The sequence below is a fragment of the Mus musculus genome, chromosome 16 (assembly GCF_000001635.26).
Source record: "Mus musculus strain C57BL/6J chromosome 16, GRCm38.p6 C57BL/6J".
NCBI lineage: Eukaryota > Metazoa > Chordata > Mammalia > Rodentia > Muridae > Mus > Mus musculus.
In genome coordinates, this window is record NC_000082.6 from 27,504,924 (window position 1) to 27,531,719 (window position 26,796).

A 26,796-nucleotide genomic window follows, 5' to 3' on the forward strand; every position below is an offset into this window, starting at 1 on the left:
GAGTGGAGGATCTGGGGGAGAAGGGAAGTATGAGAGAGCTAGGAGGAGGAGGAGAGGGAGGGGGAATTGTCATTCAGATTTATTATGAGAGAAAAATCTATTATCAATACAAAATGTAAAAAAAAAATACTCATTAGATAAATTCCTGATGTATTTGTTTCGCTATGTGATACTCCCCCATGTATGATTTATTGGTCCATCAGTCTGTCTAGTGTCAACGTTTTTAAAACATTAAAAAATTTGAAGTGTTTTATATGGACTATCTTTCAGCAGATATACCTTGCTTCACTGTCATTTTGAGATCATTCTTTGGGATTCTTGTCTAGCCTGATTTATGAATTTTATAATTAATTTTTATATCAAGTACACAATCAAACCCATGAAACAATAAGAGAATACCTTATTGTATAGCCATAAGCAACAGAGGATTATTAGTTTTCTTAAATATTGTCCTAGCATTTTATTGCTATAAACAAATACCATGACTATGCCAATCTTATAAAATAAAGCTATTTAATTGGGGCTGGCTTACTGTTTAGAAGGTTAGTCCATTATCATTATGGCAGGAAGCATGGTGGAATGCAGGCAGATATGGTGCTGAGGAGGTAGATGAGATTTCTCCATCTGGACAACAGGAAGGTAAAGTCAGTCTAGCCCTGGATTTAACATCTGAGACCTCAAAGTCTACCCCAGTGACACACTTTCTCTAATAAGGGCACACCTCCTAATAGTGCCACTCCCTATAGTGCCGTTTTTATTTCAACCACCAGAAATATCAAGTTACTTTATAAATAAAATAAGTGAAAGTTGACAAGTTTCTAATGTTGGTTCTTTAAAATATAATGGAAGATTAACAGATTGCTTAGTTTGTTTGTTTGTTTGTTTTTTTTTTTTACTTGTTCGTTCTATTGAGACTAGTATTGCTTTAGGGCACTTGCTATATAAGAAGCTTTACTACATATAAACTTGCTAAGCTTTTCTTAATAATTGTATCTTTTCTTTGAGTGTTGTTATTGGTATGTTTCACCCGTTCTATTTTCTAGCATTTCCTGTATACTTGCATCCTTTGATTTCTCATTTAGAATTTGATTCCTGGCAACATTACTGAACCTGTGAGTCTGACAGGTTCTCAGACAATTGCTTGTGTTTTCACAAAATACAATCACATCATGTAAAATATCACCATCATCCTCATTTTCTGTTTTTGTAATTCTTTTCCTTTTTTCCCTTAAAATTGGTTAAAGTAATATTGGAGAAAAAAGACTCCATGGAGGCAATGATTGCTTTGCTCACAGCCCATTGAGAATGTCTTATGTGCCACTTTAAAAAATTGTGTTTTTTCTTGAAATATACTTTAAAATCATGAATATATTAAGAGTATATATAAGTTTTATTAGGTCATCTTTTAGTCTTTTTAAAATCAATACATTTTAACTTTTCTAAATGTTTAACTGGTTATATCAAATCATTATTCTTATCAACTTTAGCATTGTAGTTTGAATACATATATTAGTCTAAGTAGGCATCCTAATATTTCAATAATAAACCCAATTTAATAATAATCCTCTTTCTAATGGTTAGGATATACAAATTATATACAATAGTATGTCTTATTATGCCATTTCCTACATGTATATACTGCATTTTCATCAGAATAAGATTATAAGGTTCAGTTACTACTGTAATAGGGTCTTGATTTTACTATTTATAAAATTTGAGATAACTGATAAAATTTAAAAATAAAAATGGGTGCCCACTAATTTTTATTAACGTTATTTACTTCCATTTCAGCCGTTTGGAACTATGATACTGAGATGAAGACATTTTGGCTCATAGTCACTTTTATATGAAAGGGCAACTACAAAAGATGCAGGTGATTAAAAGTGAAAAGTACTTTGAAAGAGATAGGAACAGTGGATGATAAAACCAGAGAGCCCAGAGTCATTTGAGCCTCCAAGAACATCACAGGAGCCTTCATCAACTATTTGCTGCTTTGAATAGATAACACAGAATGGCAAACATTTTACTATGTGTATATCAGGAAAGGATGCCAAGCAGTAGGATCAGCATGAGCAGAAGTTTGAAAGTAACAATGTAAGGCAGTGCATAGGGAGAAAATCAGTTTCCTTCAGGTAGTTGTGGGGACTGTAGAGAAGAATGTTGTATAGCTAAAGTAATGTCAGGGAGATGCCTTCCAAGCAAAATTAATCATAGAAATTCTTTCAAGTGGTACTACATTCTCTCGTATAAAGAATCTCTGGTAGGTAGACCAAAGAACTATCTTGGTGAAGGACAACAATAGACGAGCATGAAACAAATGAGGAATTGCTCTGACCTTTCTTTTCCCTAGAGAGCAAACACCTAAAAATGACATTATTGTGACACTGCTGCAGAGAAGGAAGAAAATGTGCTGATTGCCAACCACAAGTGCATATTGCTGCTTCTCATTTTTATCATTTGTCACACTGCATCTGTTTGATGGACTTAAAGGATGATTGACCCAAATCCTAAACAGAAAACTCCACATCTGTTCCTGGGAGATAAGATTTCCACATGAGTGAACAAATAGGAAACAGAAAACTAACCCAAACAACCCAAACAAAATGGATGGCTCCTAACTGTATGACTTGGTTAGAACTAGGAAGGAAGGATGGAAAGAAGGGAGGGAGGGAGGGAGGGAGGGAGGGAGGGAGGGAAGAAGGAAGGAAGGGAGGGAGGGAGGGAGGGAGGGAGGGAGGGAAGAAGGAAAGAAGGGAGGGAGGGAGGTAGGGAGGGGGGGGAGGGAAGAAGGAAGGGAGGGAGGGAGGGAGGAACTAGAGAAAATAATATTTTTCTATATATGAGTATTTTATATATGTATATATAATGCTAAAACAAATATTTTTGACCAACTTTTATGGATTTTCAATATTGTTATACATTTATTTTTTCCATTGCATTTGTTTTCCTGCTTTCTAAATGTGTTTGAGTATGGAAAAATTTGCACAACCTTTTAGAAAAGGTCACTGAGATAGAAGTAGTATCTTCTTGAGAAATCAAAGACTTTTGAAGTGATGCACTTAGGTCCTTGCTTCAAATAGGAAACAGAGTCTTAGGAATATTATTGACTGGCAGAGTATTTCAGAACTAATTGATGAAGCTTATACTCAAATGACTCACTTTAACTCTTAGGCCAGAATGTTTACCTCCATATCTCAATGCTTCTGAAGATTAAGAGCTTTTCTTTTGATCATTGTCTTCATGTGATTTACCTAATACTCAACCTATATCTTAGAAGTATGTAGTCAATTTAATCAAACTTTCCATAGCTAGCATACCTCAGCACAGTTTGTTTCATCATCCAATATCCTTAATGAAAAAAAAATTCTTCACCTTCAGATAAGTGTTATTTAAAATAAAATCAAGCAATTTTCTGTGTCTGTGTATTTTAAATGTCAAAAAACGGTCAGGAATCCTTTAGCAATTGGAGCTATTGCAGGAGTTTTATTCTTGAATGAGTCCACAGTTGAAGCACTTAAGGATCGATATAATCTCCCAGCCTCTTATGTGACTTGCAGTTCAGAAAGTCACTTAATCCCTCACTATCTTAAAATCAGTATCATGCAGGAGCCGAGCCATCTGAAATTCAATGTTTACAGTTATATATAAAAAAATCATTGCAGGATAAAAATCAGCAGTGAACCCAAATGCTTCCTAGCGGTTGGGGAAATTATTTCATAGAATGAAAGAAACAAGAGGCAAGAACAGTTTGATGCCAGATAAGCTTTAGATGGTTTAGATAATCTAGAAAATTCTTCCAACAGAAGAGATTCAACTATAGGCTTAGAAAAGGTTTATGACTAAATGTTACAGGACAGAATGTCCTTTCTCCTTAGAGGTATGGCATATGGATTGCAATTTAGATTTATATTCCTACCTTGTAAAGAGGATTGGAAGAGTCTAACAGATGATCTCTCTCTCTCTCTCTCTCTCTCTCTCTCGATTTGAGGAAGAAAAAAAAATCAGAGCCCCTTCATCTCCATGGTGGTTCAATATACCATTTTAGGGTAATATTTATAGCTTCTGTTTTCAGTATTTTTTCCTATTTCTTCTAGATATTGGGATGCAAAAATTGTGCAGCCACTGTTTGGTCAAGCTTCTTATTTTGCAATTGTGCAAGTTTTCCCTTTAATATTCTTTATTAACATGCATACCATTGCTGGCTAGTGCACACTACCCACTTAGGTAAGAAGGCAGGACATAAACAACTACCATGCATAGCGTATCTGAAAAACAGTCATGAGTTTATTAGAAAATAGCACTCTTTTTAGATGGTACTTCCATCAGACTGGTATTGTTGGTCTGTTTACTGTTTTTTTGTTTTTGTTTTTGTTTTTTTTTTTTATGAAGAGCATGAGAGTTGGCCTTGTATTTTCAGAAGCACATTCATGATCAACTGAGAAATGGCCATGCTTAGAAACCATAAGAGGCCTTCTTTGGACCTGGCTTTTGTTTCTTCCAGAGAGTATGGCTCAAGGAAGCAGACAGTGGTGATAATAGGGATCTCAGTCAATAATAAAAATATATATCCTGGTTGATAGCTGCCTCATGGCAAGAAACTGGTATGTCCTGTTAGTCAAAGAACTGGAGTGGGGAAAACATATGCAGACCACTACTCCACGTTGTCATAGGTTTATGTTTCTCAGTCTGGGGTTTAATGATATCGCTTAGGATAGATAAATTCCATATCTGTGTTAAGTATGACAGACAGATCATAACATCAAAAGTAAAGTTTTCCATTCCAGTTGTAATCTCTTTACTTTCATGTATTTATATCAATTTTAGGAGGGGGATTCTTGCAATCCCCTTAAGTTTAATACAGGTGTATAATTTCATTTTATGATTCATTAATGTGTTCTGTCTTCCAAGGATTCATGTTTAGAAATTTTGTCACCATGTCATTATGCCAATTTCTGATTGGATTTTCTAAATGCTGTGCCTACTTATGATTAGAGCATTGTTGGTGCTGCTCTTGGAAAGTATTCAGATTGTTCTTTTGGGGATCTTTGGTTGGCTTCTATGAAAAAAACTGCTAGTACTGTGTAAGACTGACCATCCTACCTGTCCCACTTCCATGTCTCATTTGATCTGCTGTGTGAAATATTTAGTCATCTTATTCTCAATGGAATCAAGCTAATACTAGTGCCAAACCAATGACTTCCAGATCAGTGAGCCAGATAAATCCCCTCCTTTTATTTACCTTATTATCATCAGTGTATGTAAGCATCTGTGTTGCCTATGATGTGTGTGTGTCCTGGATGTGGATGCATACAATGTCACACATATGGAGATCAGAGGTCTTATGAACTAGATCTGACCTTCTGTTGTGGGTTCCAGGAATAAAGCTCAGGTCATCAGGCTTTTACAGCAACAGTTTTATCCACTGAGCTATCTTGCCACCTGCCCCAAGTGTCCTTTCTTCATAAAGGATATATTTTTAGATATTGTGTTAATGCAATGTAAAAGAGAGTTGTAGCAGTTGCAGGTAATTTCAAAAATAGAAGTTATACCATATGATCATTAACTAATTTCCCTTTTCTCTACTTTCCTTCATCTTTCTTTTGACTGAATTTTATAAAAAATTTCAACATTTCCACAGTTCATAGTCTTAAGATTCCATGTGCTGTTTACAAAACTGAGCAGATTAAAACCCCATGGCATTAACATTATTGGGATTGTATAAATATTCATTGCAAGATCAAGTAGTGTAATTGAGTCTGTAGAGAAAATGAAATTAATCCTAAAGCATTACATTTGAGTCAAAGAGAACCTTCTGCCAGCTGGGACTAAACAAATTCTTTCTCTCAACCATTAATTGTGCAATGTCATGCCATAGTTTAGGTCATTTCAAGTCAGCAGCATGTGCAGAGAAGTCTTTCAGAAATCCTGTAAGATTAAAGAGTCTAGAAGAAAACTCCAGGTGTGGGGTGTGGAGAGAGAGAGAGAGAGAGAGAGAGAGAGAGAGAGAGAGAGAGAGAGAGAGAGAGAGACAGAGACAGAGACAGAGAGAGACAGAAAGACAGAAAGAGACACAGAGACACACAGAGAGGCAGAGACAGAGAGCTGAGAGAGCAGAGAGAGAGGCAGAAAAAATACACAGAGAAAGACACATAAAGAGACACACAGAGAGACAGAAAGAGACAGAGAGTTGGGGCTGTTAGACTAAGAGCAAAGTTTTAATTGTTAGAGCAAAGAGGTCTTCCATAAATGCATGCCTGGGTCTTAGAAAAATAAATGAGCAAAGTCCAAGATAAAAATTGTATTAATAATTCTATAGAACATTTAAAGTACAAGGGATAGTTGCTTTGATAATTTTCTATTCTGTTCAGTAAGGTACAAAAAGGTCTACAGGAATAATTATCAAGTAGTGTTCAGCAGTGAAATCTCCATGACCATAAGAAAAGCATTCAGCAAGACTGGCAGAGATTATGAGTTCTTAGGCATAATAACAACTGAGAGGGTAAAGTGGCAGAATCTTATCAAAGAACTGGTGCATCTAATGAATATGAAATTATCAAAGGGAAGTTAATGTCAGAATGGCATGCAGCTTTGTGATAGGGATTTGCCTAGCATAAACAAAGCTCTGGGTTTGAAGAACAAGTTACCCCCACGTTAAATACATATATGAACTTAGCAAATGTGGAAGTGCACAGAAAAAAAAAAGATATAGCTATTTGAGAATCAATTTATATTTGGGAATGAGTAAGATTTACTGAGAGTTGCAGGTCTCTAACAGGTATGAGTTTATAAAGGAGAACAGAGACTAAATGGAGAAAAATATTGTATATATTATATGGATGCTACCCATGAAAATTCTCTTAGTAAATAATTAGAATACAATATGTGGGCAAAAGAATTATCCAAAAGTCATATGAGGCATATGGCCAATATATCTAGGATACATGTAACTGTCTAAAAAAAATCAAAATTAATTATAACCATCTTTTGTCTTTCATGTAGTCTCTTGGTAAATATTGTGAATACCCTACATTTGCTGTTATTTGAGACATATCTGTATAGTAATATTGTATAACAATTTCCTTCTTTCTATAATGATGCTCATTAAAATTCAAAGGAATTTGGGGCAAAAAGCACATTAAGTAGACAATTTACAAGTCTCAGAAAGTTCCTGAAACATACAAAATCCAAAGTAAAAAATTCCAATGTTATATGAGCAGTAAGGAAATGACTGCTATGTAGAGGAGACTCCCAGATCAGTCAAGTTATGCAGGAAGCTCCAAGGATGCATGTTTCTTGAATTCTCATCTGTGTTGAGTTGGGCTTTTCGGTGATGTAGCTGTCATGAGTTGTCCATGCTCCAGTGAATAATCCCTTAACTATATTTCTGAGAGAACCTAATGAACTTATGGGCTCTGTGAGCTAGTCTTGGGTTGTATCAATTTTTTGGTCTGTCATCAGTACCCTACTCAGTATGAGTACATGTTTTTGTAAGTCTGCAGGAAAAGCCACACAGCAAGCAATTATTAGAAAAAGTAGAGTAATTTGGTCAAAGGAATTAAGTTTGAGATCTTGCACAAATCCCTCTAAATGATTCCAGCCTTATTTTTCCAATGTGTATTTTGAGAATGCTTCTTCAAAATATGTAAAGTTATACTGGAGAGATATGAAAGTTGTCTACAAATTATAGAGCTATAGTTCTTCCAGTGTTCATTGGCAGAGATGTCAAATTTGAGATGTTCTCTGGATGTTTCCTTCTTAAACTTCACTCAGGTAAAGGTTCTTATCCCTTGTTCATTGGAGTAGTGTTGACAAATGGAACTTTTGGGCTACTGGCCAGTAGTTAACTGGCTGAGTCTCCGAAGGATAAAGGCTAAATGTAACTTTGGTTGTTTGACTTCTCCCCGGATTCCTCAGAGAAGAATGGACCACAATCCCTGGCAAGGACAAACTTATTGGATAAATATGAAAATTCTGTCACTTGCAGAGTTTTCTCTGTAGCTTACACTAGGTGAATCTAGATATATTACATTTATTAGTAAGACTTTTACATTGTTAGCAATTTTCAAATAAATTACTATTTTTCATTGTGATTCAACACTTAAATTTTCTTCAGAGTTTATTTACCTGACTTGTGTAGGGGTGATGGCCATTCGGGTTAAAAAAGAATACCAGAGAGAATAGAGTTTTTAAAGATAGGGAATATAAATTTGATTTTTTTCTTTTGCTGTTCAAAATTTATTAATTTTTTGATGTCTTTGTAATTTAATATTTATTCATTTTTTTTGGCATCTCTCTCTCTCTCTCTCTCTCTCTCTCTCTCTCTCTCTCTCTCTCTCTCTCTGTGTGTGTGTGTGTGTGTGTGTGTGTGTGTGTTTGTGTGAGTGCATGTGTGTTTCTTGTAATCAAATCCAGGTACTTTTTCTATGCTTGTTGACACTATTTCCTTTTTCTATGTCCCCAAGTCTTTGGATTTCTGTGACAAAGATGACAAAGATTCCCTACAGATCTTGGCTTGGCCTTGAGCACTGTATATAGCAAAGGGTTGCTTTAAACTCTCCATTCTTTTACCCCACTTTCCAATAGGCACAAACCATTGTGACTGTTTACTTCATAGTATTTTAGCTGACAAACAATTGCATATATTTATAGGGTGATGTTTTGATATATGTATATATTATAGAAAGTATTAAATTAGTTTAGAGGAAAAGTGGTGATTATTATATGGAAGGTGTTCATGATCCTTTTCTGAGAATATAATCAGAGAAAGAAGGTTTAGAACAAAACATTCAACATTCCAATTGCCTTGTCTAGTGTTTGTGTGTGATAAGCACATTTAAAATCTACTTTTTCATTTCTTCACTTAACTGCTATGGGTGATAGAAAGAAAATTTGAGCAGACATGACTGTATGGTAAAATGTTGGGTATGAGACTGGGACGCTGAAATTGGACATGTTGGTCACAGAGCATGGAGTTTCAGTTAGAAAACGAGGAGTAAAGAGGCTGACTTCCTCTCAGTTGACCACAGTTCGAAATAATGCACGTGTGAAAGCTGCCGGAAGATCAAGGCTTATGTGTTGTTACCATCGAATAATTTGAGGAAATTTCTCCTAAGCACTTTCAGTTCCTTTCTTTTATGAAAACGGAAAATGTTTTAGTTAAATGGGAAAAGTCCCACACAGTGAATCAAGATTGAAACTCTTGCTTTATATTATTTGGATCTCTAGACAGATTTCTGTCTTTTGTTTTAACATTTATTTGTTTGTTTGTTCTAGAAGCAAATGTGGGAACTCAAGCCCTTAATTCCAGCACTCAGGAGGCTGAGGGAGAGGCAGAGGCTGGGGGATCTCTGTGAGCTCAAGGCTTTTTGCCTACATAGTGAGCTCTAAAATATCCAAGACTCTGTCTCAAACTTTCTTCAAATGAAAGTTCAATTATTTTGCTTATATGCATGTTTGTGTACAATGTATGTGCCTGGTGCCCATGGAGGTCAGAAGAGGATGTTGATCAGAAAAGGATGTTGATCCTCAACTGAACTTTATGGAAGGTTGTGAGATACCATGGGTGTGCTAGTGTGCTAGGAACTGAACCCTTGTTCACTGCAATAATAATAATAATAATAATAATAATAATAATAGTAATAATAATACTGAACCATTGTTCACTGCAATAATAATAATAATAATAATAATAATAAAAACAATAATAATAACAACAACAACAATAATGATTGAAAAAAGTGTTCTTAACCAATGAGGTATTACTCTAAGCCCAAATGTCCGTATTTGTTCATTATCATTTCCTTATGGGCATCAGCAAAGCATTCTTTCAGTCATTGTTAGACTACTGTTCAGGTCTGTGTGAACTCTGGAGGTGGGTAGAATAATGGTACCCCTAAAATATTCCTTATTATTCTGAACCTCTTAATATGCATGCTACTTAGCAAAAGCAACCTTATAACATGACTGTAAGCTTTAAGATGAGCAACGATCTTTTCTTCATGTTATCTATGTAAGACTTTTAAATTCAGTCACATTCCCAGGTAAGTCTGAATGAGGAGAAGACTGAGATGGAAGGAACACAGAGAAAGATGGCTCCCCTATCAGAACTTCAGCTCCTCTTTCAGAACTTTGAGGAAGGAGTATATCTCCAATGACACCTTGATTTTATCCCAGTGAGATTCAAATAGTCTTGCAATCTATGGATCTGGAAATGATATGTTTGTGCTCTTTCAAGTGATTGAGTTTTGTAGTAATTTGGTAACACATATTAAAAATAAATACAACATTCATATCACTTATATTGATATTTATTTTTCTATCACACTTACACAAAGAAGAATGAACCATGGATTATTCAAATCTTGTTGCTTTGGATGACAGAATGTGAGTGAAGAGGTGTACACCTGCAGAGTGTGAGTAGACATCAGAAGGCACCTATGTGGGGATTTGTTCCTGGTTTACCTTGGTGACCTGGGGGTGGAACTTAGTTAATAAGGCTTGAGCACTAGAAGGTTGACTGGCTGAGTCTTCTCATTGGCTCTAGTGTTTAAGGTTTTCCTCTATCGATCTAGCAGTGAAGCAGAGGAATTGCGTACTGTGCACATTGAACAGCAGAAAGCTGAAGCACAAAGAAGTTGTAAATGGAAGCTCACCGAAAAGCTAAAGAAAGGGGGAGTGGCTGTGAGAAAGAGCAGAGACACAAGATACCACGAGAGCAGCATCTGGAGTCTTAAACATAGAACTATACTTACGAGTATATAAAGTTTGAGCCAACAGATATGGGCTTACATTCACAGACACTGAAACTATAAACATAAAGTTCCTGAGGTCTCAAATTGTAGTCAGTGTAAAAGGTATAGCAAGCAAGTACCATTTCACTTAAGCTTGAGCACAATCAACTGATGGGCAAGCAGCCATTTTACAGGATAATGACTTTGAGGTGCAATGAGAAATACTTTCTGTTATGCAGTACATAAAACTACTTCTGTACTGCAACTTCAACTTTTTAAATAATGTTGCCTGCAAGGCAGGGATGTTAAATTAGAGGAATTCTAATTAGTGTTTCATTTTTGTTCATTAATCCAGTAAAATAGTTGGAACTGTGCGGAGATAGTTTGTGAATGTGTACATTTGTAAGAATGAAACTTTGAAAATATGTGTGCACAGCTTAAGAATCTAAAGAAATGCAGCAAAACAAAAACAGTCAATTCCTCTCTTCCCTTCTGTAGCATGTGAAAGGAGGAAAAAGGATTTGTAGAAGGTATCACTGCTCATGGCAGAGAATCTGTGTAAAGTTATTCATATGAAAGAAAGGGACGCTTTTCCAGAGGACAGGGTGATGACTATGTGTGACTATTGCTATAAAAATAAAATGTGATCTATTATTTAAAATAAAATATGAAGTACAAAGATTAAATACCACTTCACAGAAGTCAACTTGTTCTCAAGGGACTCACCTATTAGACAGTTTTGTGTTAATAAAATATATCTGTGTATTCAAAAGGAAGTTTATAGCCCACCTCACTGTCTTTCTAACCTCAGTGTTCTCCAAAGGTAGCTAGAAGTAGAATTAGTTGAAATTTCACTTATATATCCACTCACCTCTATCTCATAAGGACAAAAAAAATAAAGAAAGGAAGGAATTAAAGAATGAAAGGATGAAAAGAAGAAGGGAGGGAGGAAGAAAAGGAGAGAGGAAGGCAAGGAAAGAGGGAGGGAAGGAGAGAATGTATATAGTCAGTTGGCAAGGCTTGCCACATTTCAAATTCTCTGCTGCATTATTAAATTAGCTTTTGCTAATCATATAAAATGCATATGTCTGTATCACTGCCCTCTCCCATCCCTTTGCCTTCACAGAAGTTGTTCTCAAACATCAAATACAATGTCTAATGTGACCAAATCCTAGAATCCAGTGTTATTAATTAGCAGGGAACATTTTCCAGACCACTTCACTTCCTGAGAAATTGAGATCTATGTACCTGTGAAATTTCACTGCAAAAGTCAGGAGCAATGCTCAGAAAACACACCTTTCTCTTTGCCATGTAGTACTGTGCATGCAGCATCATGGTTTTTGTTTGTTTGTTTGCTTGCTTGCTTGCTTATTTGTGAAAATGCATAGTTGGATTAGTGGAAATAGTTATAAGTATGTGGTTGAATGGTGACATGATAAATTAATTGAGATGAATAAAAAATCAGCTTTAACTAACTCTCTTTATTTGGATCTCAGTTACTGTGCAGTTGGAATGTGAACTAAGGCTGAAATCATCTTGAGAACAACTGACTTTGGCAATTTTATGTGTGTGCAGCTCAATGCAAGGCACATATACCACAATATAGTGTATTGTATTGAAGTGACACAGGAACCAATCAACACTTAATACTCAAAATATCTATTGCCATTTGAACTATACTGAGTCAATAAATGGCTCTAGAGGACTCCTATGGGACAATAAAAATACAGCTGGTAATCAAAATATAGTTGGAAATGGAATATAAAAATGAGAAAATAACCACAAATAATACTGATGTACTTCATTTGAATATGTCATAGATAATTTACACAAAATTAAAATGTAATGCATTGTTTTTTCCTTCATGTAACACTCACTGTTTTGACAGCTCAATCTAATCTATCCTTGATGATACTTACTTGAAAATTGCTGATGGTGTCTGTGATGAAATTAGTCTCCATAAGGACTAAGACAGTATATTCCACGGCCAATGATCAAGGGGTCTATGAATCTTTGTCTCCTCTACTGTGTCAAAGGCTCCCTGGGAATCCATTCCTTTCATTTTAATGTTTCCTTGGCTCCTTATCATGTTCCAGGTCCCATTCTGATCTCCTCAAGCTAGCTCACTACACTTTGACTAAGCCTCATGATTATCAAAGGAGTAACCCATCCTTGTAAAGCAGTTATGGCTATTTCTCATTCGGTAAAGGTATACATACAAGAAAAGCATATATAACTAAAATACTCAATTTTCTCTGCTGTAGACTTACATCCTCTATAGACATAGATATACAAATTCTATGTTTGCTTTATAAATGTGAAATGTTACTAGTAAGTGAGTTTATTTTGAGTTAATGTAACCAAAAATATCTGGAAATTGTAAGTATAAATTTTAAAAATATCAAAATTTCAAGTCTTTAATATAACACTTAATTTTATGTGAAACTACCAATTGCTGTGTATAGTTGCAACCTGAGGGCTGGAGGCAGTGACATGTTGAAGTATCACAGCATTCCTGAACACTTATCAGTTAGCTCCATCACAAATTGCTATAAGTCTTCTCTGGGACTTTACATCCATGTTTTTTTCTATGGATAATGCACTTTCAAATTATGAATCTGGGCTTGGGGTATGGCTCAGTGGTACACAATGTTAGAATATTTGTATAGCATGTCTCAGGCACTGGGTTAGCACCACTAAAGGAAAAAAAAAGGAATGTCATAACAGGAGACTTTGTCCTGTCTGTGGCATAAATTGACTAGCTATTTTCTGTCTCACTTTCAAAACTTACAAGAGCAAAATATGATGATTGAATTGTCAGTGGTCCCCAAGATCCATTAAGGCTGATGACATTAAAGACTCAAGTATTCCACCTTACTAATCATTAGTGAATACCACTATCATAGTGTAGGAAACTTAACCAAAATTTGAGAAAAACTTTCCATAAAAGAATACTCTATATATTTCTGTTGATTTTGCCTATTATTGATTAAATTCAGGATCTCACATTTTTATTTAACATGTGTCTACTTGAAACAATTTGTTAATGTCTATTATTGAAATATTTACCTATGCATTCCAAAATGAGTCATGATTTTCCAATCTATGAAGTATGGCTTTGCCGTTAAATGGTCTAGAAATGCTCATGTGTATGGAATTTTTGCATTGTAACTGGAGTTTGACGATGAAACATCAGTGATTTTATGATGTGGTGATCGGCACAGGAAGTAGTGATTGCATTTTTATTCTAGTTTATTGAAACAGACACATTCATCTCTTCTTTTACGCTCCAAACGCTTTGTTGAATTCTGGGACATAGAACAATTGCCTTAAGATTCTGAGTCCATTAAGTAGAATGAAGCTAAAGAAATAAGCCAAGCTTATAGTTTTTCTTTTCAGCCAAATGCATTTCTCCTAAAAGTCAAATTTCTCATTATCAGTAGATAGTTGAAATGACTGTGAATTTCATTTGGATACTATTTTTTTCAATACATACTAATGTATCATAGAAGAATATACAGCATCTCTTTTTGCTTGATTATGAATTTGATGTGGAGGTTTAAAAGAGAATGAATTTTACTAGGATTTTATCTTGCTGACTTGCAGTTTATCTCATGGTGGAATAATAATCTAGGCATTATAAAGGATAGAGATGAAGGACTGTAGGCATTTTATTAAAACTAGAAATGTAGGAGACAACCTGACCAAATATATGAGCTCATCACACTGATATCTGTTTTGTACTGGAATTTCCTAACATTGATTAGAAAGTGAGGAATTTATAAAGCATTATTTCAGCAGCTTTTGCTATCAAACTTGGGGTCATGACATTTCCTCTAGTGAAATTTGAATATCCATTGTTAATATGCCAATAAAATGAGTCAAATGAGCCAAACTAATAGTGCAAAGCAGAGAAAGATTTTCCCAATACGGCCACAATGAGAAAGAGAACAAAGAGATGAAATATAATCAACTTGGGATAGACAAGTATCCAAGGAGGTACCTGAAGCCTTCAATTTGACTATCAATTTGATATTGAAACAATGAGCCACACCCCCCAAAATTGAATTTCCCCAGGGATCTCATGCTGGGAGAAGAAATGTTTAAGTTTTTTAATTGTATATACTCATACTCACTTTTTATGCTATGAAATTTTGTGAGTATTGATCAATGTATTCAATAATGTGATGGCTATCAGAGTCTCTTAAAAAATATTTTACCACGTAAATATCCCCAAGCTTCACCAATTTGAGGACTGCATTTCCTCCTCAGTTCTTTGTAACCACACATTGTTTTCATTATGTCCATGGTCTGCTTTTTTTTCACATATTATTTATATATAGTTAGAATCATCTTACTCTCTTCAGAATGGTTTTTAATTCTCCCCCCCCCCCCCGCCCATAAACATGGATATAAAATTCTTCAAAGTTTAGGCACAGCTTGGGAGGTCAATACTTTTATGAGTAGCGTTGCATTCATGAGTGTGCCCAGCTTGTTTATATGTTCACCATTGAATGTCATTTTGGTAGGCTCCATTTTGGTGATGTTAACTGTAATATTGTCCCCTCTCATGTGTAGATCTTTGTGTGGAAGCTTTCAATAAATGGGCTAAGTGTAATTGTACGCAGTTGATACCTAACATGGAAAGACTCATTAATTTTTGCAAGAATCTGTCATCTAAAGTGAGTGATCCATTTTATATCTCTTCTAAAAACAAATAAGAGGTCCTACTTCTTTTTCTCTTTACCAAATCTCATACAAGTATGTTTTAGATATTAACAACTTTGAGAGGATTGTCTTATTTTCTGCTGTTTTGATTTCTGTTTTTCTGGAGATGAAGCATTTTTGCTTGTTTTCATGGGCTTGCTTGGTTTCTGTGATATCTTCTCAGAGTCTATGTCTATTTAAAAATTTGAAATTGCTTTCTCTTTTTCATTGTTTATTGACTTCTGAGAGTTATTTTGAAGGCTCTGAATACAATTCTCTGTTATCAGATAGGATTTCTCATAATTGTAGCTTGTATATTTGGGACTCATGAGACAGATTTTCAATTTTATAAAATTCAAATGTATTCAGTTTTAATTTTATAAATTTTATACTTACTTGTTCTATATGTAAATGCTCATTATCAAATGTGGCTTCACTTAGATTTTCTCTGATAAGTAGAATTCTGATATACTTTACATTTAGCCTCTGTTTTGAGTTTAGCCACTTTTGTGTACTATGGGTCTCCTATATTCTCTTTGCTGAGCTGAATTTGTGTCTTTTTCAAATGCACGTGGCTGTTTCTGTGCAGGTCTACCTTTAGCCTCTGCCTTTTTCCTTCTTTAGAACTGTATGTTTGAGCTTTCACCTTGAAAAAAATGTGTAGGAAACCGTGAAATGCTTGACTTCAGCTCTGTAATTCTCAAGATACTGACCATTTTTTGTTTCTGCTGTTTTTCCTGTACACGACTTCTCAAGACTTATCACACATACAAATATTTATGTTTATGATGTATCCGTATCTGTATCTTTATATATTCCTTTAACAACAATTAATAAAAAAGAAGCCATAAATTTGAATGAGAACAAGGATGGCTGTCTGGGAAGGCAAGAAATAAATAATATGATTATAATTTCAAAAAATACAATAGAAAAGAAAACTTGCCCAAGAAGTTTCTTTTCATATGTTCTATTAAACTTTTGAGTTGAACTTAGGGAGTTGGTATCCCAGGGTAGGCAAAGACTTTAGGTTGTTCTGATCATTTAGGTTCATGTCTAAACTATCAGAACAAAGCAAGGTGTCAGCTTCTCTCACTTAATATGAAGATGTCATATTATCTTTGAGAGTTTTTCTTCATATCACATTAAATATTAAATTTCAACTCGCTTTTCTCAGGAGTCTAGTGCTACCTAGCCCTTTTGAGTCAAGGCCAGTCCTATACAATTCCCTTTCCTGTCTCTGTCTGTCTGTCCCTTGTCTGGAAACACCCTCCAGTCTACATAGTAAGTCATGGTTTTCTATTGTTTGGGAGAGCAACTACAATATCTGCCATAGTATATTACCACCTAGGAGTCTTCATCAGGTTCATTTTCTCAGCCACCTAAAGAATTAAAAGGCAGGACAAAATATCAAGTCAGACAGGTAGCAGCAGAGTTATTCTTGAACATAGTAGACAGAATCAACAATTGAGGAAAGAAAGTTTTTATTAGAGTGAGGAAACACACAGCAGACATATAGAAAAAGACCCCCAGCAATGCTGAGAGACGCTGAGATCTGCAGCCTAGTTTCCCTTTGAAGGGTCTCCTTCCCTAAACAAACTCAGGATTGGCCTACAACTGTTTTGAAAACATGTCCTTATCTGGCCTTCACCTTGTTAAACTAGTTCATTGGTGGGGGAGGTTATTAGAGGTGTGAGGAGTCACCTGGAAGGAGAGAAACTCACCAGCCCTCTGTTATAACCTACAAAGCTTTCTTCTCTCCTTCTCTCTGTCTCACAGTCACAGTTGTAGTGTAAGTGAATAACTTACTTCTCTATACTCCTTTGGAATAGATCAAAAGTTACCTCATTAATAATTTAAGGATTCGCTACTTCCACCATCAGTTGCTTCCTGGAGATCTTGGTACATACAAAGCCATATTCTGTTCCTTACATGAATTACTTCATTTGCTTTGCACATAAATTTTAAGTTAGATATGTCTTCATTTGGTTCATGTCTCTTTCTTCAATCCAAGGGAATGACTAGTTCAACTGGGTACTGCTTGATTGCAGGTGGCCTGAGAGAATTCAACTCAGATCTGTGCAATAAAACTATCAGGCGCCTTTTCATTACAAGTATATTTACAAAACTTTCTAATTGACTTCTAAGTATAGGTTCAATTACATGCAACCTTTGGTCATGATGTATTTCATCTGATTTCTGTTTCATAACTCTGATGGTTGTATTGAACTGCTACTTTGTTACTAAACAAAATGCTCTCCTGCTAGACACTGAACTAAAATAGCTAGGGGCATGGTGATGGTGATGACACAGGTCTTCTAAGTAGCCTTGTGATTTAAGGAAGCCATATTTTTGTATTATCAGCCATTTTCCAAATACTACCCAGAGTGCTTTGCTCGTATTGAGTTCATTTTCCTTCCCCACAGCAACCTGTAAGACATACTATTAGGAAAGCAATTCTAAGTTGAGGAACTGAGGTGTAGACCTCCTCATTTACAATGCTCCTTCTCAGGAGAGTGACTGAGCACTCTATGTTTAAAGTCCATGTTTCTCTCTACAGGGCAAGGCCGCTGCTTATGTGGGCCAATCAGTTGTTCAGCAAGCTCCTGTTGAAACCTACAAGAGTAGACTGTTGAGTTCTGCCAACATAGCATTTCTGCTTCTGGGTCTTGAATCTAGAAGCTTGATGCGTAGTGGCTATGGCTGTGTGAAGTAGACACAGAGTGGCAAAGGCAGCAGCAGCCACAGTATCAGTGGCCGTACTTGGGTACCATCAATTTTTAGCTCTCTGAGGACACTATTTATATTCAATTTTGAGCCACTCCAATTCATGATATAGGACAGTCAGCCATAACCTGTGCTATGTCTTCATCTGAGCTTTAGTTTGTTTTGCTGGAGAAGGAGGGGTGCTAGCATAGAAGACATCTAAAGCATCCATGCTTCAGTATCCGACCGAATTCAGTGGTCCTCACCCTTCCTAAATACTGGGGCCCTTTAATACAGTTTCCCATGTTGTGGTGACCCCCAGGCATTAAATCATTTCGTTGCTACTTCATAACAGTAATGTTGCAACTGTTTTGAGTCAAAATGTAAATATCTGTGTTTTCCAATGGTCTTACGTGAGCCATGTGAAAGGGTTCTTCAACCCGTAGGTTGCAATACACTGTCCTAGGTGTTAGCTAGCCTCTAGTTCAATTGGCCTGGAGATGAGCTGGAGGGTAGACATGGATAGATATCTGCACTGGGTTGTGAAGTCTGTGTGCATAACAGAGGGAGTCTGTTTTCCATCTTGCTGCTGACTTCTGTAGGCAGCTGAGGAGATTAGACCGTGGCCCAGCAAGTGAGAGTCTGCCTTGAGAAAATTTATAAGGCTTTTATATTTATTTAGAGAGCAGGAAGCCTAGCCCAGCTCCCTGCTGCATGAGGCACTGACAGGAGAATTTAAAAGGGCTGTTTCATTAATTTTGGAGGGAATTTATTGCTGACAAAAGACTACATTATTGATGGTGGGAAGGCAGCGCTAGCCTAGTATCTGGGGAGCTGCGTGGGAGAGCCGCCCCCGCTCCTGCCTGCAGCCTCCTTGGCTCAGCAGCCAGGGAAGCCCTTCCCAGGGGAGGACCAAGGAGTTCTTCTGGCTCAGCGCCTGCAGGCTGCCAGCGTTAGAAGGCACAGGCTTTGTCTGACTGCTGCTGCAGGCTGAGGAAGGACACTTAGAGGTCGCCTGCTCCATCCTGCCTGCTGCCTAGAGAGATCTTGTAAAATGACAGTGAGCAAGCTGGTTTACCCACGGTGATAGAAATCAGATCCTGCTTGTGGCTTCATCATGTCTCTCCGTGTTCTTACATAGCATTAAAACTTCCTAATCAACGGTGGCAGGATGCGCGTGGGCAGCTTTCTCTGTGTTCTTTGCACAGCACTAAACTTTGTTTCTCAAATAACGACAATAGCTCATGTTTTTACAGTTTTCAAGCCCCATGGAATGGAATTGGTCTCTAACTTGGATTTTTTATTTATTTATTTATTTTGTACTGAAGTAATAGAAAGGACCTCTGTGCATTAAGAGGTGTTTTAGCTGCTAGCAAAATGCTAGGCCCTGGAACAGATTCGAGGTGTGTTATCATCTTCAATGATAAATCAATTTTGTGAGGTTGACATCTAATCCTTCAGTAGCAGCTCGGTACAGCTAACGGGTGTGGTTGGGGGTCTCAGAGAAAGAAATCAGGAGGGAGGATTCCCCTGTGTTTTTATAGCCATTCTATGAACTTTGCAGGGCTGGTTGAGACTGATGGGATAAGCTTCTGGAATGTTCTACCTGGGTTCTTGAGGATGGGAAGATGGACCATTCTATCAGGAATAGGATACAGAGTGTGCCTCAGCCGAGAAATGAGAGGCAATGTTGTAAGCCTAGTTAGAACCAAGGCTAAGATGTATGTTCTCTAATATCTGTATAGAAATCTCTGCTTGAGTATTATTTCTATACATGTTGCATGTTTACATGCATTTACTAAGTATGTTATTATATGCACATGACACACCTTTGAATTACATATGCTTGTGTATACATAATCATACATGTTTATTCTTCTACTATCAAATGTTGGAGAATAAAGAGCTACCCAGAGCATGGTTAAAAAAGAAGTGGCTGTATATCTTCTATAAAAACTTAACAATAGGAGCTTTATTTAGACAACTGAGGACAGCCGTAGTAAATAGGTTTTACTTAGAGCACTGTGGTTCTGTTCTTTCCATGTAAAGATTTGACCCAGGCTGATTTTTAGGTTGGAGGTAATTATATTTAGGAAACTGAAGGTCAGAAAATGGAAAGAGAGACAGATCAGTATTCCAGAATCCTAGGTGTTTGAAGAAAAATAGCCTGGAAAAATGTACATTGGGCAAAACTTCACCTAAATTTCACCAAAGTTATTCACTATGAACATATACAGAAGATTTGCATGTCATGAAAGGTGCACTTCATTGCATTTAAAAGACATGAATTGTCTTGCTTCGGGAAATGCTCAAGGGTTTTCCTGTTATGTCCTTGTCCTCTGTGACTGTACAATGCTTCCTCCACCTCTTCTGCAGGATTCCCAGAGCTTTGGCTAATGTTTGCCTGGGGATCCCTGCATCTTTTCTTTCACTTACTGGATGAAGCCTCTCTAATGATTATTCTAGGCTCCTATATACCAATGTAGCAGAATATTTTATTGCACCCCACCTTTGCCAGTACTATTAGGTTCTATACTAGGTATCAGCTAAACTGGACTCAGGGGCTCACAGAGGCTGAACCAACAATCAAGAAACCTGTCTCTTACCTAGGCCCTATGCATATATATTATGGTAGTGTAGGTTGGTCTTTTTGTGAGAATCTTAACAGTGGGAACTGAGGCTGTCTTTGATTCTTTTGCCTTCTTTGGGGACCCTTTACCTCCCACTAGGCTGCCTCTTCCAGCCTTAATATGAGGGGAGGTGCCAATTCTTATTGCATCTTGATATGCCATATTTGGTTGGTAACCCTGGGAGACTTGATCTCTTCTGTAGAGAAATGGAGGAAAATTGGATTATGGGGTAGGGGAGGACTAGAAGGAGAGGAGGTGGGGGAAACTGCAATTGGGATGATATATATATATATATATATATATGAGAGAGAGAGAGAGAGAAGAAAAAATGCTCAAGCCGACTTAGGTATAGGTTTTCAAGTATTGAGGAAAGTGGGGTCTGTTATATCTGACTACTTTTGGTTAGTTATTTCAAGCATATTGTTGTCAATATAGACTTACTCAGTAGTTATTCAGCAAATATTCATTGATTATTTATTATGGGCTAGGTATCATCTTAAGAGAGTATTGTGATGATTAGGGGGTCACTAAGACATACAAGTACTTCAAAAGGCAGCCAAAGTTTTGTCAGCCACCCCTCCACCCTATCTCTCTCTCTTATGAAAGAAGGTATCATGTTGTCTAGGATGGCCTCCACCTTCCAAGTGCTGACACTACCTTTGTATGGGCAGTTTATGTAGAGCTGATAACTGAACCCAGAGCCTCCATCACAGTAGGAGAGCACCCTATCAGCTCCTCTACCTCCCAAGCCTTGTTAGCATTTTTGTAATTGCTGTGCTATGAAGTATTCCTTCTCTTGACAGTCCCAGACCATCCCCTTATCCAGAGTAGGACATTGGATGGTAAATCTACTTATACTAAGGAGACTGAAAAACTGAGCAGTCTGAGAACAGCAGTAGGTCCAGTGGTATTGTATTACAGGGGATGGGTTAGAAGAATCAAATACCAGTGATTCTGGAGACCAACTTATTCAATTGGTGACTTCAGGCCTTTATTGCTTACTCTGTGACTGTATGTCTCCTACTATTATCTATAAGTTAGCTGAAATGCAGAACAGGAAAATATGAATGATTACAGATGTCTTTTTGTTGTTGTTCCAGACTCCTTCCAAGACTTGCTCTTTACTCAATACTGTTTTCAAAAGCCAGCTTCTCAATCATTCACTAGATGGTGCTATAAACGAACATTCCCATCCAGAGTGATGGCCTAGAAGGTTTGGGTTTATTAGAATGGTGTGGAGAAAGAGGAACACTCCTCCATTGTTGATGGGTTTGCAAGCTGGTACAACCACTCTGGAAATCAGTCTGGTAGCTCTTTAGAAAATTGGACATAGTATTACCTGAGGACCCAGCTATATGACTCCTAGGCAGATACCCAAAAGATGCTCCAACATATAACAAGGACACATACTCCACTATGTTCATAGCAGCCTTTTTAAATAATATCCAGAAGGTGGAAAGAACCCAGATGTACTTCAACAGAGGAATGGATACAGAAAATGTGATACATTTACACAATGAAGTACAACTCAGCTATTAAAAACAATGACTCCGTTAAATTCTTAGACCAATGGATGGAACTAGAAAATATCATCCTGAGTGAGGTAACTTCATCACAAAAGAACACACATGGTATGCATTCACTGATAAGTGGATATTAGCCCCCAAACTCCGAATAACAAAGATACAATTCTCAGACCACATGAAGCTCAAGAAGAAGGAATACCAATGTGTGGATGTTTCCGTCTTTCTAAGAAGGGGGTAACAGTATATTCTCGGGAGCAAATATGGAGACAAAGTGTGGATTAGAGACTGAAGGAAAGGCCATTCAAAGACTACCCCACCTGGGGATCCATCTCATACAGTCACCAAACGCAGTCACTCTTGTGAATGGCAAGATGTGCATGCTGACAGGAGCCTGATATAGCTGCCTCCTGAGAGGCTCTGCCAGAGCCTGACCTATACAGAGGCAAATACTCACAGCCAACCATTGAACTGATCATAAGGTCCCCAGTGGAGGAATTAGAGAAAGAACTGAAGGAGCTGAAAGGGTTCACAACCCCATAGGAAGAACAACAATATCAACCAACCAGAGCTCCCAGGGTCTAAACCAACAACCAAGGAGTACACGTAGAGGGATCCATGGCTCCAGCTGCATATGTAGCAGAAGATGGCCTTGTTGAGCATTAATGAGAGAAGCCACCCTTGGTCCCATGAAGGCTCAATGCCCCAGTGCAAGAAGGTTGGGGTCTGTTTAAAAGTAACTGGGAATTTATCCTGTCTTGTTCTTTGTTTTGTGATTTCTGAACTATTATTACTTAAGGATTTTCTCATCAGTTATTATTGGCCATGAGCAGATACACATGTATTATCTAGAGGAAATTGTAATACCTACTTTGCAGTCAGAATGAAGTTAAATCCTTCCTATAGATTACTGGGTATCCTGACGTGACTTTCTAGGTATGATCCCCAGGAACACTGTGGTGTGCTGAAATAGGATAATGGCAAATCCTTACTGTATCTCATTCATCAGTACTAAGTCTAGCTTCATTTATATTTTCTTTTCTTCTTTTAATATTACTTAGATGTTCATAATTTATAGATTTGTAAAATCTATAGTAACCTATAAACTAGAATCATAAAATTGGGGATTAATGAGGTACCTTGGGAACTTACACTTAATTATAATTAAATTTTCAGTAGAATATTTATATATGTCTCTATTCATGATAGTTTAATTATTTTATACAGAATTTAAGCACCCCTTTCAGAAATCATGTTTATTTTAATTATTTGTGAGAAAATCAGTTAGTACCTGCAGTCATAAGCATGATATCAGGGCTAGATATCTGCAATTAATGAGATATGTATAACACCAATGCTTTTTTTCTCCATCTTTCCATTTTTAATTTTGTTTATATTTCTTGAAATGCTATGTAGGCATGGAAGGTCTTTCCTGTTTTTCACAGTGGCTGGGAGTGCAGCTAAGCATTTTCATTATACTTCTGTGTTAAAACTCTTGCTGCTCTAACATGCCTGGTGCTGCGTGCTGTGTGGTGTTCAGTGGCTTTGTGCTCAGGGGCACAGAGGTTGACTTGATGAACTGGGTCACCACAGAAGCCTTCTATGTCCTTCTTTCTCAACTGGGAGTCTGCTGTCATCAATAGGATGTCAAAAGTCACCTCCTTGCCCTTTGTAGTCAGAAGGAGCACATGTTGGGTTTACACATGTTTTCTGCAAAGGCCTAGACCAAGGCCATCCACATCATCTCAGATGTCAGCATGTATCGTGTATCTCATCAAGACTGCTAGTGTTCAACAGGCCAGGCACAGAAGAGCTAGGTTTTCTTAAGGGGCTGGCTACCAGGAGTTTGACTATACTCCAGTGAATATATGAGCAACACAAAAAATATATGGGTTTTGTGTGTGTGTGTGTGTGTGTGGGGGGGGGTGATGCAAAGGTTGGGGAAGCAGGTCTGGGAGGACTTGGAAGTAAGTATGCTCCATCTTCATGAAATGAATTTCTCACATAATCAATAAAATATTATGAAATATATTATGAAAAAATAAAGAAAAGAAATGAGGTATAGCTGGGTGGTAGAGCTGTACACATTTAACCCCAACACTCGGGAGGCAGAGGCAGGTGGATTTCTGAGTTTGAGGCCAGCCTCCTCTACAGGGTGAGTCCCAGGATGGCCAGGGATACACAGAAAAACCCTGTTCCAAACAACAGCAGGAGCAGCAGTAACAGCAATAGCAACAGCAAGAACAATAGCAATAAAAAGAAAACAAAACAAATTAAATGGGGAGGAAAAATAAAAGGAATATAATGGGTTGTCCCTTATTTTTATCTTCTTCTCCTCATCAGTGTCTTCTTCATCATCAGTTATTTGCTCATGGTTCTTATCACAGAATGATTAAAACCATTACAATGTGTTACAAGATAAGAATTTTCCTAACATCTTTTCCACTTCAGCATTCTAGATATCACTCTGCTGAACTGATTCTTGCAGCTCACTGCAATGCTTCAGAGGAGGATCTGCTTGATAGAGGATTAAAAAACAAAACAAAACTCATTTTGTTAAACAATTAGGAGTTTCAGGTCCATCTCCAAACTCCAGGGATGGGAGAGGAGCTGGGGATTGAGCTGAAGGGCTAGTGCTCTAATCAATATTGTCACTGCAACAGACCTTCCATTCCACTCTGAAGTAAGGAGGCTGAGTGAGCCTCCAGACTGTTGCACACTTGTTGAGAGAGGACAGTGTCTCCAGACAGGCAATGGAAGCTCTGTACTCAAAGCTAGCCCAGTATTCTGCTCTGGGCATCTCTTCCATTTGGCCTTTCCTGGACAGAGCTTTTATTATACAATTGTATCAGTTATTCAATTCACTGAGTCATTCTTGAAAGTCACTGAACCTGAATTTGGGGGGAATTTCTAGATGGATTGGAAGAAATGTGGGTAGACGGCAGAAGCCATGCTTCCGAGGTCCTGCAGTCTTAAGAGGACTAAGCCTGAGCCAGAGAAGAGCTGTTTCTGATGCCAAGTAGTTGGCATCAGAACCAAGCTGAATTGTTAGACACTGGGACTAGATACAGAGATGAATGCTGTAGGAAAATTAAACATTGTATTTCCAGGTTTTTCAGCATGGATAGAAAGTTTGAAGCCAAAACATGGCAGGTAGGGAAGCTGAAGTCTTCCTGTCAACTGGACCAGAGATGGTAGAGCTGGCAAGAGACTGTGAGACTACTGGATTCTAAGTTCAATTGTGTTTCCATTCCACCAAACTGCCCTTACACCCAGTACACATTCACTTACAGATTTGCTTAAATATGACTGTTCTTGTATTACATATTCATTTTTGTTTTTAAATTAAAGTAGAATTAAAATATTTCCTGTACTCTCTTTCCTTCCTTATACCCTTTCCACGATCCCATCTTTCCCCATTGTCTCCCCTTCAAAATCACGATCTCTTTTTTGATAATAGATATAGTTACATCTAAGTGTAAATGCGTAAATATATAAATGCAACCTGCTGAGTTCATTTGGTATTGTTCATGAATATGTGATTTCCCGTTTGACCGTTTTGTACTGGATAACTGATTAGAAAGCTCATACTTGGGGACAACTAATTTTCCCTTACTCAGCAATTGTTAGTCATCTGTAGTTCCTTTGTCTAGGGCTAAGGCTTCCTGACATATTTCCTTTCCATGTGAACAGGTCTTTGGTATTATCCTTGTTCAGTTTTTGTTTAGGCAGCCCTGCTGTTGATATGTGATGTGATAAGATTGTTTTTTTGTTTTGTTTTGTTTTTTGTTTTTTCTTTGCTTGTTTGTTTGTTTTGCCTCATAGCTGTAAGATATAGTCTAATATGGGAGGAAGGCCATAGATAAAGGAACCTGAGGCAGCTGGTCATATTGCATCCATAATCAGGAGGCTAATAGTGATGAATGTTTGTGCTCACTTTCTTCTTTTTAAAGAGTCTAGGTAACCAATCTAGGGAGTCATAAAGAATGTTGTCATAAAGAATGGTAGGTCTTCCCGCCTCAATTAAGCTAATCAAGATAATCTCCTAGAGTGAAAACACTTTTGGGGCATTATAAAATACAAAGGCACCTTTTAAGGGGTAGACAGTACCCGTGCTTTGAAATGCCTATGATTATAGGACAATAACAGAATCTCATAATGCTTTATGCTCAGATCATCAGTGATTCTGCTGAGACTACCAAAAAGACTTATAATGCAGGCATTATTTTTAAGGTGAATTGATAAGATGAGGTAAACAGTTAACAAGCCTGGGCTTCATGTTAGTGGACTTGAGTATGCAATTTCACCTTGCCTAGTTAGTTAGATATTGACAGTTCAAACTTTGACTCTAATAGTTGAAGGACAGGAGATACAGAGATCCTGTAGTTAAATAATCTGCCAAAAGTGAGTAACTAGGACCAATAGGGAACAGTGTGTAGATAAAGGCTTTGGCTTCTATATCAGTTCCACCTCTCGGGATGACTATAAGAGGCCAATGAAATG